This window comes from Silene latifolia, chromosome X (genome assembly GCF_048544455.1).
Source record: "Silene latifolia isolate original U9 population chromosome X, ASM4854445v1, whole genome shotgun sequence".
In the NCBI taxonomy this organism is placed as follows: Eukaryota; Viridiplantae; Streptophyta; class Magnoliopsida; order Caryophyllales; family Caryophyllaceae; genus Silene; species Silene latifolia.
The window spans coordinates 299,649,755-299,661,852 of NC_133537.1; the positions used below are offsets into that span (position 1 = coordinate 299,649,755).

General features: G+C 37.0%; 1 long non-coding RNA gene across 1 annotated transcript; it reads left to right on the forward strand.

The window, feature by feature from the left end:
- Positions 1-1,200: 1,200 nt before the first annotated feature.
- On the forward strand, positions 1,201-6,931 carry LOC141617149 (uncharacterized). The gene is made up of 2 exons (XR_012531090.1): positions 1,201-4,504; positions 6,172-6,931. It is a non-coding gene; the product is annotated as an uncharacterized LOC141617149 (long non-coding RNA).
- The last annotated feature ends 5,167 nt before the right edge of the window (positions 6,932-12,098 follow it).

The following is a 12,098-nucleotide window of genomic DNA, read 5'->3' on the forward strand; positions in this document are numbered from 1 at the left end:
AGCCCGACTATGTCTGAAATCAGAAGAGTCCTGAGAATCAGTGTCCCACTTTATTGGACTTAAGGAGGATGAAGGTTCAGGATTTACAGACTCAGATTCAGAGTCACTAATAAAAATCACTTCATTGATGAATTGGTCAACTTGGTGCAGCATCTCAGGCTCCATCATTTGAACTGGATCTTCATTCTGGTTATCATTACCAATTCCATTCCCATTCCCAATCTGAACAGCTGTACCATCAGGATAATGGTAGATAATAGGCAACCCACTAGGTGGTGGGTCAAAGGTTTGATTAAAACCCCTATGATCATCATCCATTCTATTCCAATCCACGTCCCCCTCAAACCTGTTGAGAATCTCCTCTTGGATTCTTTGATCATGATCCAGCACCCCACTTAAGCTTTCTTGTCCAGCATAAATCAGGTAAGAGTCATTTTCCTGTAGTTGATTCAGATAATCCATCTGTCCTAGAATCTGGCCCCCGATTATCAAAGTCCTCTTCCACATTGTGGAAATCCTCACTTTATCCATTTTCCTCCCCTAACTATCCCCCAGCTTCAGCCTGTAACCCATTTGCTTTATGTACCCTATTTCCCCTAAGACCTTGGTTAAGAGCATCCCCACTCCTTTCTTGTTGTTGTATTCCCCCATTTCCATATCCTGAGCTTGATTCTGATTTGCTCCATTGAGATCACCTTCATTTGCCAAATCCCCCCTATGAGCCCCATTCATCTCCACATCCTCATTTATACCTTGATCCCGACCCTTATTATTGTGCATTTCCCCATCTCCCACACCCCCATTCCTAACCTGAAAAACAATAGGCCCAACAAAAGGTTGGGCAGTGACTGCAAACATCATTCCAGGTAGAACCCTTCCCCCCATGAGTAATACCACTTGATCCTGATAATATCATATGTTATCATGACAATTCGAATTATATCTCCACTCAAATTCGAATTCCATCATAACAAGTTATTGTTTAACACGACAATTCCATTCCAGTGGTAAAACGGATCTTGATAATATCATATGTTATGATAAGAGTAATTATCTAGACAATAACAAAAAAAAATTGTCTTTTACTATCAACTATATATAGTGTCAGTATCTAGAGCCACTTTACCACTGAAATGGATATAACTGTCTTTAGAAATACTATTGATAAGGCGATATTTATTCATATTTATACCCCTTATCTATAACTTTTGCAGTCGTCTTTTTCATTATTTGCGCTATATAATATACTCTTGTCATTTTACGAGTTTAATAATAAAAAATATTATATTAGTGTTAAATGAATTAATTTACGTCTAATTTGGATTAACAACAAGTGATAGGTCGATGCATTTGAGGACCATGCAAATTATGGGAACAAGATGACGGAAGGGGGCTTTGTGCATTTAAGTGGATCAACTGAAACGATGGGCCAAGCAAATCAGACCAACATTATGGGACTCGGAATAATAAAGCCCAACAAAGTGGACCAAGAGCTTACGTGAAGTGGATTAGTGGAAGTTACAAATCAAGAAGTCAACAATTAACAAAAAGAAGAATAAAATAAAAGAGCAGCGCACAGAAGGAAGAGTAGCAGCGAAGAATGAAGATGGAAACCCCAACTCCGTCTTGGATTCTCAAATTTTATCTCTTCCCGTATTTTAGTCACAAATTTTATCCCAAATACTTCCCGAAATTCAATCCCATATAATCCCAAGTTGAGTATAAGTACCGAGTTTTCCGTCAGGCGGACGAAGGAGCCGAATACCCATATATTTTATAGAAATTGAGCGGAACTGAGTGACGATTTGAGACCTAATTGGGTCGTGAGAGCAGTAGGAGACCGTACTCGGGCGGAGTCTTAGCACACGGTCGAGTAAGGGCGAATTTGAGGCGGTTTCTGAGGTGCGACATCCAATGATCCGACTACAAGTTCCGGGCAGTAATTAAGATCTCTCTACCTCTCTTGTATTCAATTTATGGCTTATTTTCGTTGATTATTTTTAGTATTGAAAACTGTTGGTTGTTTATTGTTAATCTTTCAGTTATTTGTATCCGAATTTTTACTCGTTTTAATCGTAAGTTACAATCTTCAGTTTATAATTTGTTATCTTATTATGATTGGAATTGTATACTTCTGCTAATTGTGTGATTCTGGCTTAGTTCGAGTCGCATAATCCGAGTAGCAGCTAGTTTAGATTAATCTCTGCAATTGGGGTTAGTTTAAGTTAGGAGTAAAATTTGGTCAGCTAATCTTTAGGTAGTGACGACACTGAAGGGTTAATTGGATTAATGATATCTTCTTGGTTCGATAATGCTCCTAATTCGGTCTTTAGTAGGGTGTGACAAACTTACATCGGTCGGTTAGTTAAGAATTGATCTTGGCTTAGTTCAGGTCAATTGTAATCTAAGAGAAGATAGGGAGTTCTTGTTATCTTGAATTCTGCATTTAATCTATGAATAAACTGGAGATTTGACGTAAACAATAACCGGTTGACAAACTAGAATTACCAGTAGAATATGTGCTTAATGGGGTATTTTACTTCGGTCTTGCTTTAGTATTTGGTTCCGTTCGTCTAGTTACCTAATCACAATGATAACCCCCTAATCGTACATAATGTTAATAGCCGTAAATACGTAACTTATGGTATATATGTAAGTTAGTAGATAATAATACTAGATAGTTAATTAGTTTTTCCAGTCTCTCCGTGGGATCGACCCTACTTACCCTGTACTATGTTTATATTTTTGAGGTTAAGATAGGTTTATAAATAATTAATTTGTATACGCTAAACGACACGTATCAAATTTTGGTGCCGTTGCCGGGGAGATTGATGTTAGAATTAATTTTCTATATAGTTTATAATTAAACACTAATTTCATTTATGTATACTTTAGGTTTTTTTTGGCTGGACGTTTTATTCGGGTGGAATTTTAAGTTGATGACATGTTCTTTAACTACTTTTTGCATGTTGTTTGCTTTCATGTTCTTCCTATTTTACTGTCCAACTATTCTAACTCCCCTAAACTAGTGTACTTGTAGTAATACTCATATATGTGTTGAAGTACCAGTGAAGTGTGTAGCATTCTCTCTTAAGTAATCTATTTGTTTCCGCCTAACCTTCTTGATGAGGTTAGCAATACTCATGTATGAGGTTGCGAGTCAGGTGTATATATTTTAAGTTAGACTTTGTGGTTAAACCTTGAGCTTGAAACAAACTTGGCCATTCTGAAGTTCTTTCATTCTGATTTGGGTGAGAAATAAAAAATGCTAAAGTGGATGCTACAATATGTTTAGAATGACAGTTGCTTTTGGTTTCTCGTTTTCTGAGAGAATTGTTGCATTGACCTGAGATAGATGTTGGTGCACTCTATGAGGTGAAAGTTGCTAAACCTTTGGATTTATAAGTAAATAGCTTCATTATGGTTATAGGATGGTCACTGTAGGAAGTTTAATGATGTCTGGCACCCAACGCGTAAACGGATGAACTTATAATCAAGACATGCAGTCTAGCTACCTACATGTCTCTTTTGTCTACGTTTGCTTGCGGCTTTGTTATTACTTGTTTTAATGGAATAAGAACTTTTGGATTACTGGTGTTAATGGCATAAGAAGTCAGAAGTCAGTACTATTATGGATTTATGGTGGCTAGCCTTCCCCTGTATTTCTATAATCTACACTATGGTTCAAAGTGAGTGTGGGGGAGGAGTATTTTACGGTTTTAAGCTACATTTTCTGGTAGTTAGCTAGCCATGCATGCGATATTGTTCGGGAATATACGAGTTGATGTTAATGGACTAAGAAAACCGTCAGCATATTGGTTTTTTTTGGAGACTCTTGAGCAGCCAGTTGAGGAATCTAATTATTTATTAGAAGAATCAGAGAAATTTGAGGTTTTAAGAAACTAATTTGCTAGTAGTTAGTTTCATTGTCGAAAATTTTGAGAAATAGTGTTTGAAAATTATACAAGCTGATGAGTGCTCAAATACGGTTCGGTGAATTTACTTAGAATGCTTGTTTTGAGGTGATTCTTGAGGATATTCGAAGTATGTCGAGCCACGACATAAACCAAGGCGCTTCTTGGGAGGCAACCCAAGCTTAATTTTTATTGCTTTCATGTGTGTTTAATATTTATATGCTTTCTTATTTAGTGAGTTAAGTCGGCTTAAGTGCCTCCCTGAGTTTCGCAACCTTTGTAGGGGGATGTTTATAGTGTCGGTTGCACAAAAAAAATTCGTTTAGGTAAGAATAAAAATATCTGTTGGTATTATGGGTATCCTGCCACTTCCATATTTCACGGATCTTGGTCAAGTGTTTTATTTTGCAGGGAATCTGGCCATTGATTGTCGAGCTGATTTGTGTTGGAAGTCGTGGACAGAGCCAGCCATAGAGCCCTACTGGAGTCTGCTTATACTTGGCTGCCTGTGACAAAAAGTTGACCAAAAAAAAAAAAGAGAAAAAGAGCTGAAGCATCTTGACATGGCTGCTTTTAATCAAATCCGCCAAGTAACTTTATCCCTCTTATTTCGATTATATGTTTAATCTCATCGAGAACGATGTCGAGTTTAAGTGTGGGGGAGAGGAAAGCTAAAATCTGTTAAAATTGGGTACATTTGAAAATTTTGCTGCTGCCCGTTCAGTGTTTTAGCATGAAATTTGCTTAGTCCTTGATCTCTATTGCTAAGAGTCGAGTATGAGGATGTTTGGCGTCACTTGTTGCTGGAGTTTGTGGTTTTTGTGTGTTGAAAATGGAGTCTGGTGGATTGCCATGTATATTTTTGTTGCATTTACAGGTTTTAAAAGTTTTGGATATGTCTATTTTTGGGGAAAGTGCTGTCAAAATTTCATTAGAAGATGGTGTTTTTATAGTAAGAACGACCTTGTTTTTATTGGACTAACTAGACTAGCGAGTCGACGACAAGCTCTAATCTAACAACTTTTTAAAAAAAAAAAAAAATACTAACTTAAAATAATTTCACTAATAATATTAGAAGTAATATAAAAATGTTTTGAAGTCGTGTATACATGAGTTTTTCCTCCATTTTGAACTTGGATTGATTAATTAAGTGACATACATATTTTAAGTCTCCTTTAAATTAGAGTTATAAAGCACTTACATTGGCTACCTTTATTACACTTTTCGTTGACTCTAGAGTGTGGGAGCGTAAGTCGGTCTTATTAACCAATTTACTTTCATATGTGACTCCCGCTTTAAGTTCTTGACCTCAATTCTATTCGGTGCCCGAGTGATTAGACCCTTAGGGGAACCCAATCAATGTATTCGGAGAATGCCTAATGACTTGTCTGGATGGGCGGGATCCATTGGTCGAAAGCTCGCTACAAGGGACACTGGATATATCCACGGGTACGGAATGTGGATGGTGGAGATTCAAAAGAAAAAAAAAATTGAAAAAAAAAAAGAAAAAAAAAGAGTCAAAACAGAGGAAAAACAAAAGAAAAAAAGTGAAAAATGAAAAAAGAATGAAAGAAGAAAAAACGTGAATGATGTGATGGTGGTTGTGGATTGGTGGGTAAGTTAGTTGAGGTATGACGGATACACTTGAATGCTCGGGAGAACAATCCTCGTACAATGTACAGAAAGTAAATCCCCTTTCCCTAGGACCTTAAATTGCTAAACCCCTCCTCTACGAGTCAATACACTTGCACATGCGCACGAAGATAGTTGGACTGAGTGTATTGCTAATGCATTTATTTATCATTGTAATTTAGAAGCGGTTTAAAATATTTATGTTGTTTAATTAATTGGTTGTATAGTTTGACTTGGAGGGAAAATTTCGTATATGTTGCTTTCTAATCTAACTACAAATGTTTTACGTTGACTCACGAACTTAAATAAAATGATTTCTAAAAATGTTTTAGTTTGTCGTCGATAAACGGTCTTAGTTACGTCTATAATCTTTGAGGTTGATAATTTACTTATAATTCATGATTTAGTCATTGTCGAGGGCGATAATAAGCTAAGTGTAGGGGAATTTGACAAGGCGATATTTTTTCATATTTATACCCCTTATCTATAACATTTACAGTCGTCTTTTTCATTATTTGCGCTATATAATATACTCTTGTCATTTTACGAGTTTAATAATAAAAAATATTATATTAGTGTTAAATGAATTAATTTACGTCTAATTTGGATTAACAACAAGTGATAGGTCGATGCATTTGAGGACCATGCAAATTATGGGAACAAGATGACGGAAGGGGGCTTTGTGCATTTAAGTGGATCAACTGAAACGATGGGCCAAGCAAATCAGACCAACATTATGGGACTCGGAATAATAAAGCCCAACAAAGTGGACCAAGAGCTCACGTGAAGTGGATTAGTGGAAGTTACAAATCAAGAAGTCAACAATTAACAAAAAGAAGAATAAAATAAAAGAGCAGCGCACAGAAGGAAGAGTAGCAGCGAAGAATGAAGATGGAAACCCCAACTCCGTCTTGGATTCTCAAATTTTATCTCTTCCCGTATTTTAGTCACAAATTTTATCCCAAATACTTCCCGAAATTCAATCCCATATAATCCCAAGTTGAGTATAAGTACCGAGTTTTCCGTCAGGCGGACGAAGGAGCCGAATACCCATATATTTTATAGAAATTGAGCGGAACTGAGTGACGATTTGAGACCTAATTGGGTCGTGAGAGCAGTAGGAGACCGTACTCGGGCGAAGTCTTAGCACACGGTCGAGTAAGGGCGAATTTGAGGCGGTTTCTGAGGTGCGACATCCAATGATCCGACTACAAGTTCCGGGCAGTAATTAAGATCTCTCTACCTCTCTTGTATTCAATTTATGGCTTATTTTCGTTGATTAATTTTAGTATTGAAAACTGTTGGTTGTTTATTGTTAATCTTTCAGTTATTTGTATCCGAATTTTTACTCGTTTTAATCGTAAGTTACAATCTTCAGTTTATAATTTGTTATCTTATTATGATTGGAATTGTATACTTACGCTAATTGTGTGATTCTCGCTTAGTTCGAGTCGCATAATCCGAGTAGCAGCTAGTTTAGATTAATCTCTGCAATTGGGGTTAGTTTAAGTTAGGAGTAAAATTTGGTCAGCTAATCTTTAGGTAGTGACGACACTGAAGGGTTAATTGGATTAATGATATCTTCTTGGTTTGATAATGTTCCTAATTCGGTCTTTAGTAGGGTGTGACAAACTTACATCGGTCGGTTAGTTAAGAATTGATCTTGGCTTAGTTCAGGTCAATTGTAATCTAAGAGAAGATAGGGAGTTCTTGTTTATCTTGAATTCTGCATTTAATCTATGAATAAACTGGAGATTTGACGTAAACAATAACCGGTTGACAAACTAGAATTACCAGTAGAATATGTGCTTAATGGGGTATTTTACTTCGGTCTTGCTTTAGTATTTGGTTCCGTTCGTCTAGTTACCTAATCACAATGAAAACCCCCTAATCGTACATAATGTTAATAGCCGTAAATACGTAACTTATGGTATATATGTAAGTTAGTAGTTAATAATACTAGATAGTTAATTAGTTTTTCCAGTCTCTCCGTGGGATCGACCCTACTTACCCTGTACTATGTTTATATTTTTGAGGTTAAGATAGGTTTATAAATTATTAATTTGTATACGCTAAACGACACGTATCAACTATCTGCAAACGGGTATAAACGTATTAAAGGAGATCAATTTTTAAAAACAAAGTACCATTAACATTTAGACCTGGCAAACGAGTCAAGCGGGCCAGATTTAGGTTAGGTCAATTCGAGTCAGGTCAATTTCAGGTTTGCTGGCTTCGGGTCGGGCTGGGATATTTCGGTTCAGCTCATTTTTGGGTCAACTATTATCGAGTTATTCATGGAAACAATAAACATTCAGGTCAGGTTATAGTGGATTGGGCCAATTCAGATTTCGGATCAAACTCGGGTCTTGAGTTCGTGTGTCGAGTATGGGTCGAGTTATATTTTCGCAATCAGCCAATGTTTTCCCATCCTTTTTTTTGAAAAAGGTAGAACTTGGTTAATAAAGTTGTGTTACGAACCCGAATAAGAGGCCCGTGTCTAGACCTGGCAAAATGGGTCAATCGGGTATGGGTTGGATCATTTCGGGTCTGCCAGACATTTCGGGTCGGGTTTGGTTGTTTTGGGTCACTTTCGGGTGACCTTATTTCAGGTCATTTCGGGTACGGGTCGTTTTGGGTCGAGTTGCTTTCGAGTTAATGGCTAAGCACTTTAGTTAGTACTATTTTAATTAAGAAATACTATTTTGCAAATTTAACTATTTGATAAGGACGGTTGTAAGCAATGAAACTTTATACTAATATTTATAATATTAATATGACTTAGTACTAGTCGTTTCGGGTAATTTTGGGTCACTACAAGTCATTTGGGATCGGGTCAATTATGAGTCGGGTCTTTTTGGGTTGGGTCACCTTGGGTCGGGTCAACATTGGGTCAAACAATGTTCGGGTCGGATCAATTTGGGTTTCGAGTTGTATTTGGGTCAAGCAAGTTCGGGTCATTTTCGGGTCTCGGGTCAGCCTTTTCGAGTCGGGTCATTCGGGTTTGACCCATTTTGTCAGGTCTACCCGTGTCGACTCAATAACGGAAAGATACCCATGTCACCTGTGAACCCCCGCAATAACGAGGAAAACATAACTTATAAATTCAAGCGGAATTAACTTTTAAAATTTAAAGCGCGAGATTCATTAAAATCTAAAACACACATAAAGGATGCGTAAATAAAGAATAAATTATACAAACGTGATAGTCAAAGGTGAGGGAAAATATATCCCTCGAATGACAATACAATAAAAGGTGAGTCTAAGAAATCCTAATAAACCGACTACTAGGCCAAAGTACTCGCTAGCTCACACGTCTAACCCCACGGATGCATCTTCACAAACCCGTCATTTATGTAAACATGAACGCCACAGTCAGTGGGGAGTAACCAAGGTTCTCCCAGCCACAAATTATCAAAATGAACATAACAAAGAACTCAATTAAGTAAATCATATAAGATACTTACAAAAGATATGAACATCAAGTTTATATTTAAACATGGCGATTAAATGAGATGGAACAAGTTAGATCAATCATTAGCATAATAGAGACTCAACTATTCATGTGAAATAATTAAATAATAAGAAAGACAAGATTACGGTCATCTATACAAAGGAAATATAACATAGATGTGAGATAAGAATTCGAGTCATATGAAGAGATAAATAAGAGATCAATCAATACAAAATACATGAATGGAACCCGTAGCCATTACTTTGAAAACCACCTAGCAAGCATTGCACGGGACGTGGCTACTAATGTCACATTCATACTTATGGCTTGCATCTCACCATAAGAACGGATGGGAACATCAATCCCGACGATCATATCGCAACTAGAGGGCTTATAGCTCACCCCTAGTATCCGATAGGACCAAGACAACAACACAAGGCATAACTCTTGCCTTAAATGACATATGACAATATCTATAACCAAGCAAGACCTTTACTACTCATTATATATAATTCCCCTGGTAGGACGACAATGGTACTCCCAAGACTCAGTCCTAGTCTAAATCTGGCCAGACTCTCGGGACAGTACAGTTCCCGATTTGACATGCGGCATGACAGTCCGCATCCAAGACTCGAATAATAAATCGAAAATCGAGTACCCACAATCGGCAGGACAGTCCGAAAGAGGCGGAAGATATGAGCTACACCCACAATCGGCAGGACAGTCCGAAAGAGGCGTAAAAATAAGTCAAGCAAAAAGGTATAGCATAAAGGCATTATCATAAGGATACGACTCACTACAAGTAATTATTTATAATAATTCTTCACACTTGTAGCATAAGAATAAATATTTCATTTCATAATTAAATATGCCGGTTAAATAAAATATAACAAGCGATAATGAACAATTTACGTCATGTGAAATTACGGAATAAAATGTGACCAATTCAAGTGACTCATTTATGAGCCCAACAAATAAGCTATAAGAAGCCCAATAAGTTAGTCCAGTTAAGTCCAACATGTAAAACACAATGAGTCCATCATATAGAACATAACAAATCCAACATATAGAACATAATAAACAAAGGCTAACAAAACATGATGATTATACGGTAAAACAAAGGAAGGAGGGAGGTAAGGAGTATAGGCCACTCAGCCCGTGACCACCCTAGCAACGGCCAGGCCATGGCCTTGCTGCCACTCACGGCCAGCCACCCCGGTCAGCCCCACCTTGACCAACAACTCCAAAGGCAGTCCAACACACGACAACAATCCCTTACCCAAAACAGCCATACAAGTAAACGACACAAGAATTTTTTGAGTATGTTTGAGACAAAAATTTACGACAACAATACGACTTAAAAACAGCCGCACTCAGCCCTAACCACCTGCAAATAAACCACTCACACACACCCGTCCACGGTTGCCAAACAAGCCGTGAGACGGTCACAAATACCGAGGTGAAGTATGGTCCATAATTAGATATTTGCAGCGAGAAAAATTCGATTAATTCTCATCTCACTGTAATAAAGATGTAGGTCAAATCAATTCAGAAGCTCAAGTGACCAGATAACTAAAATGTCAAAACTGCCATTGCTTATTGCTAAATCGGAGATTAAAAATGTCAGCCTGTGCAATGCTTAATCTAAAGTGATCCATTTCATCTGATGATGTTCAATTCATGTTATACAAGTACACACAACGATAGCAAACAAAGAATTTAATCAATAACCTATCCTGTAACGCATCTATACAATATTAGCACGAAGAGGAAAACACGAAAACAGTTCGAAAGGCGTATTTGGTCTGTCCAAAACAGAGTCTAAAACGTCCCCTGCCACGGTACAAAACAGAATCCTAGCAAGCTTTACGACTCAGTTTCAGACGGAACAAAAGGGGCAAAGGTAAGACGGAAATAAAACACAACTCAACATGAATAACACCCACCAAGCTTAACTTAACCAAGCTCGAAAATCCATGTAAAACAGTCCACTTCAAGCGTTATTTCGAGACAGAAATTTAATATAACCACTTCGTGCATAACAACCAGCAATCCGAGCATAAAAACCGAAATGATACGATGAAATTGAGCATACAAATGAGGAAAAGTATAAAGAATCAAACTTTAACAAACAAGGACATGAAAACGACATAAAAGACGGAAATTTCGACATTTTGTCTAGTAACCTATCACCGTTACCTTTTTGCTCTCCTAAACGTCCAAGGAATCGCCCAAGGATGACCTTAAACCCAAAATATGGAAGAAATTAGTCCAAAATCCGAATCCTTTGTAAGACGGCCGAACTGAAACAGGACGAAAGCTTGGCTCTTTCTTACATACAAAGAAGGAGGACGAGAAGAGGAAGCTATTGGTGCAAAAATTATCGAATTTGGTTGAGAAATGGGGACGGGATCGGAGTTAGAAGGACGACGGAAATGGAGTTTGAAGGTTTCGTTGTATATTGTTGCAGCTGATTTCGAAAAAGAGGAAAAGGGGAAGACGGTTGGTGGGGTTGAGGGAATAAATAATAACTGTATTGGTGCCCGGCTTCGCCCGGCTACCTTTACTTACCATTAATTTTTTTTTTCATTAAATAAAATTATTTAAAGTTGCATAACCCATAAATTTATCATTAATATATTTTTTTATAACATATCCTAAAATTACGATGAAATAAATTTTGAGACAAATTACTACTCCCGCTATTAATATTTTACTCTTATTAATGAAACAATAGTAATAACATTTCACCACTTGCCCGTAATCATTGTTACTTTCACTCCTCCCACCGTAATTATTGTTACTGTCACTACTGCCGCATTAATATTGATAATTTCACTACTCCCGCCGTAATTATTGTTACTTTCACTATTGCCGCATTAATATTGTTTATTTCACTACTCCCGTTGTTGTTTCTACCACTCTCACTAATCATCGTTGATAATATTGTTACTTTTACTATTCAAATGAGTGATTACTATCATATACCTATATCCAATGTTACTACAATTCTTTTCTTTACTGACGAAATTACTTTTACTACTTAGGCCTGCAATTTTAAGAGGATTATATGTTTATATAAATATATTACATATATG